This window comes from Saccopteryx leptura, chromosome 3 (assembly GCF_036850995.1).
Source record: "Saccopteryx leptura isolate mSacLep1 chromosome 3, mSacLep1_pri_phased_curated, whole genome shotgun sequence".
NCBI classification, from domain to species: domain Eukaryota; kingdom Metazoa; phylum Chordata; class Mammalia; order Chiroptera; family Emballonuridae; genus Saccopteryx; species Saccopteryx leptura.
The window spans coordinates 322,464,079-322,469,027 of NC_089505.1; the positions used below are offsets into that span (position 1 = coordinate 322,464,079).

Here is a 4,949-nt window from a genome sequence, read left to right on the forward strand (position 1 = left end):
GTCCCTCTCTCTCCCCTTTCCTCTTGGAAGACAAGCCAGCCCTTTCAACACACCTCGCTCCCTGGTCACCAGGCAAGTGGCTATGAGAAGTATTTTCTGCTCTTTTCCCTGGAGTGAGAGCCTCTCTGGGCTCTCAGCTTCACCCCCCCCCTCTTTATTCCTGTAAGCAAGGAAGATTCAGGCACTCCCTAGCAGGTTTGTTGTGGCTTCTTCTTTGCTCCTTGGTTTTTGAGGGCTGTTCTTGTCATCCAGAGTTGGTTTTTCATGCTGATTGTTCCTAAATTGATTTGTATTCCAGTTTGGTGGTGAGAACTGAGAGTCTGTCGTCTGCCTACTCCGCTGCCATCTTCAAGTCTTTCTGTTTCTTCTTTTTTTTTTTTTTTTTTTTTTGTTTTGTTTTGTTTTTTTCATTTTTCTGAAGCTGGAAACAGGGAGAGACAGTCAGACAGACTCCCGCATGCGCCCGACCAGGATCCACCCGGCACGCCCACCAGGGGCGACGCTCTGCCCACCAGGGGGCGATGCTCTGCCCATCCTGGGCGTCGCTATGTTGCGACCAGAGCCACTCTAGCGCCTGAGGCAGAGGCCACAGAGCCATCCCCAGCGCCCGGGCCATCTTTGCTCCAATGGAGCCTTGGCTGCGGGAGGGGAAGAGAGAGACAGAGAGGAAAGCGCGGCGGAGGGGTGGAGAAGCAAATGGGCGCTTCTCCTGTGTGCCCTGGCCGGGAATCGAACCCGGGTCCTCTGCACGTTAGGCCGACGCTCTACCGCTGAGCCAACCGGCCAGGGCTGTTTCTTCTTTTTTTAAGCCATGTGTTTCTGTAGTGGTGTTTTCAAGGGTGGTTACCATTAGGTAATAAAAAGGATATATATCATATTCATTGTTGTACATTATCTCATGAGTGCTTCTGCACTCCATCCTTCTTTTCTACTGTAAAGCTTTGTCTTCTCCTCTTTTTGCTTTTGTTGTCACAGATAATCTTGTTTTTATTTTGATCTTGTTTGAGCTTTTACTTGTAATTTTGTTTTGTTCTGTTCTTTGTATCTGGTTGGATAACCCTATTTAGTATTTCCTGAAGAGGAGGTTTTCTGGAGATAAATTCCCTCATCTTTTCTAAGTCTTTGTATGTTTTTATTTCCCCTTTGTATTTGAAGGATAGCTTTGATGGATATAATATTCTTGGCTGGAAGTTTCTCCCTGTCAGTACTTTAAATATTGGGGTCCACTCTCTTCTGGCTTGTAGAGTTTCTGCTGAGAAATCTGATGATAGCCTAATGGACCTTCCTTTATATGTTGTATTCTTCTTTTCCCTGGCTGCCTTGAGGATTTTTTCTTTGTCATTGGTTTGTGATAATTTCCTTATGATGTGTCATGGAGTAGGTCTGTTTGGGTTAAGGTAATTTGGTGTTCTATTTGCTTTTTGGATTCTAGGCTCTAATTCTTTCCACAGGCTTGGGAAATTCTCATCAATTATTTCTTTGATATGTTCTCCATTCTATTTTCTCTCTCTTCTTTTTCTGATATACACATTATTCTTATGTTGCTCTCTCTGATGGAGTCAGACAATTTCTGTAGGGCTTTCTTTTTTTTTTTTTAATTTCTGTGTCTCTCTCCTCTTCTCTCTGTATTATTTCTAGTTGCCTTTCTTCTATGTCACTAATTCTCTCTTCATTCTGGCCTGTTCTATTAGCTAAGCTTGTTATCTCATTTTTCAGTTCCTGTATTGAGTTTTTTTTATCTCTGTTTGGTTCCTTTTTATAGTTTCAATTTTTGGTGAAGTGTTTTTTTTGTTCATTAACTTGTTTTTTGAGCTCTGTAAATTGCCTTTCAATGCTTTCTTGTATTTCTCTGAGTATTTTTAGAACTTTAATTTTTAATTCTCTGTCATTTAACTCTAAGGTTTTTAAACAACTGATACTTTTTTTCTAGAGGTTTTTTATCATCTATCTGAGCTACATCTTTGTCTTTTGTATCCTTGATATTTGATTTCCTATTTCTTAATGGCATTTCAGAATGGTATTGTTAATAATACTATTAAGAGATTATTAAAAAATAAAATAGAAATTGAAAATATACAGTGAAAAAATGAAAATTGTATAATGATAAGTGGAACAAAACTACAGAGAACTGGGAGCAGGAACTGAGAAAAAGTGACAAAAACATACAAAGTGAAGTCAAAAACATGCAAAATGCCACAAAGAAAAATATAAATCCAAAATAAAATAATTTGTTGATAAGTGATGATCACATGAGAGAAAAAGAAAAAAGAGAGAGAAAATAAAGGATTTTGAAATAAAACTCTCATTAAAAAAACAAGAATGAAAAATGTAACAACTATGGATAATGAAGTTCAAAACGGAAAGGAAAGAATAAAAAGGAAAGAAGATAAATTGACCAAATTGGAAAAAAATAGTTATATAAAAAATATGATTTTCCCCTGGTTTTGAGAGATAGCTTTTTCTTTTTTTTCAGCAGGTGGCGCTGTATTACAGTTTTTGCCCCCATGGGGCTCTTGAGCAGAAGTTTGCTGTTGTGTTGCTGTGGCAATGACATAGGCTGGGCTTCAGTCCTGTTGGTAGGTGGGGTTTCTTAGGGCTTGGAGGCTCTGACAATGGGAGCCTCAGTTAGTTTTCCAGGAATCTCTGCCTTGTCTCTCCCACCTGAGCTAGCAGCCTGGGGACTTAGCTGTGAAGTTTGCCCCAGCCACTGCTAGTCTCAGGGCCACTATTGAGGAAAATTTTATGCTAGAACAACAGATAATACTTCTGCCACCTTTGATCACCAAGAAAGTAGTTTACATGGTGAATGGTAGCAAAGCCATAACATTACTGATATTAGCAACTTTTTGAAGAACTTCACTAAAACAGTTTTGGAAATGACTAATTTACGAACAGTCTATATGGTTTTGAATGCAACAGAATGGTAAACATGTTTGGAATGGTACTTTTCTGGAAGATAAGAGAAAATGGTTGTGGGAAAGGATGTTGGTACATGTACACAATTCTTCCCCACACCATCTCAGCCTTTCGAGATCAGAAAGGCTACAATTGTGGTGCTGGAAGCACAGATAATCCCTAAACAAGAACTTTACCTTTAAACATTTATAGTAAAATTTCTATGGTCTTCATGAATTAGATTGTGTCTTCAACCCATCTGTCAAAATTAAGGTTGAGAGTGAAAGCAACTATATCACCTAGTGGTTGAAACAGTCCACTACTTTTATACTTATGTAAATTTACTCCATATCAATGTAGTGGACTGATGTGGAGGCACTTGCTAGACAAGTATTGTTGATGGAAACTTGAACCAGCACAGTGGTGGTACATTATGTTCTTTTAAACATTTAAGTAGAAATCTATGAGAAATGTACAAAAAGATTACATTTTGGCTTCAGGGTAGTCTCAAAACAAGGAACTGTAGTGTCTTTTAGTTTATTTATGCTAGGTGAAGGAAAGGGCATATGTTTCCAAGACCACACCTGCGTTTGAACCTGACTAGACTGAACAGAAACTTGCAAACCTGAGTGGCACCCCTCTGGGAGATATTTCTATCATACAATATGATGACGAACTAGACCTGAGATTCTAGTAATGTGCCAATATCTCTTGTCTGCTTTTGCTCAAAGTGGCTGGAGTCTGAATTGTTTTGGTGCTGTGTGCCTATATAATTGACGCCAATAAAAATGCTGGACACCAAAGCTCAAGTAAGCTTCCTTGGTTGGCAACATTTTACACATATTGTCACACATTGTTGCTGTGAGAATTAAATGCATTATGTGTAGTATTTACTGAGAGAAGACATCTGGAAGCTCATGACTGCTTTCTCCTGGATACTATCCCGTGTACACTTTTTTTTTTTTTTGAGAGAGAGAGAGAGAAATGAGAAGCATCAACTCATAGTTGTGTCATTTTAGTTGTTCATTGATTGCTTCTCATATGTGCCTTGATCAAGGGCTCAAGCTGAGCCAGTGACCTCTCTCTAAAACCAGTTATCTTGGGCTCATGTCAGCAACCTTGGGTATCAAGCCAGCAATCTTTGGGCTCAAGCCAGTGACATGATCTTACAATCAAACCAGCAATGACCCTGCACTCAAGCTGGTGACTTCAGGGTTTTGAACATGGGACCTCAGCATCCCTGGTTAATATTTTATCCACCGTGCCACAACAGTTCAAGCCCCATGCACCTTTTCTCTTTGCTGTTTTTAATCTGTATCATCCTGTAATAAACCATAACCATGAGTGTAACAGCTTCCAATTCCAGTATGTCCTTCTAGTAAATCACCAAACCTGAGTGGTCTAGTGAACCCCTGACACAGGCTATGAAAGATATTTTGCTCCATATTCCATTTCTCACAGAAAAGAAATATGGCTCAGAGAAAGCAGGCAAGGTTTTATGGAGAAACACTCCCAGAGAACTGATTTGTGTCCTAATCAGGGACCTAGCAATTTGTTACCGTCAGAATTTCAGAATTGTTATTGATCAATAACTGCTGTGGGCATCTTATTTTCTCTTTTTCTGATTAGAGATATCTGTTTTTTCTATTACTGTCTCAACAGTGTGTGTTGGGTGAATGAAGGAAATAATTTGAATCTTAAGTTCACAGATCTTCAGATGGAGAGGGACAGTTTTCAAGGAGCCTCATCTGCACATGAGTTTCTGAACCTAAAACCTGAATCCTGTGTTGTAATAGAATAAGATATTTGGAAGGCATCATAGGGGTGAATGTATCATACATATAGTAGTGCAATTCTGATACTAATTTTAATTTATTTTTTTAAAACACAACACTAAGCAGTTATGTAACAGTAGCTGAGTTCCTACAATTGAACTCAGTTCTGACACTGTCTATCTAGAGATAACATCGGACCCCACAGGTGAAAGATTCATTTCTTCAAGACTGCCCCTCCCCCATTTTTAAACCCTATATGAAAGGGCAAGTTGTCACCTG

General features: G+C 39.2%; 1 non-coding gene across 1 annotated transcript; it reads right to left on the reverse strand.

Moving 5' to 3' along the window:
- Window positions 1-714: 714 nt before the first annotated feature.
- On the reverse strand, window positions 715-790 carry TRNAV-AAC (transfer RNA valine (anticodon AAC)). The gene has a single exon. It is a non-coding gene; the product is annotated as a tRNA-Val (tRNA).
- Window positions 791-4,949: the final 4,159 nt, after the last annotated feature.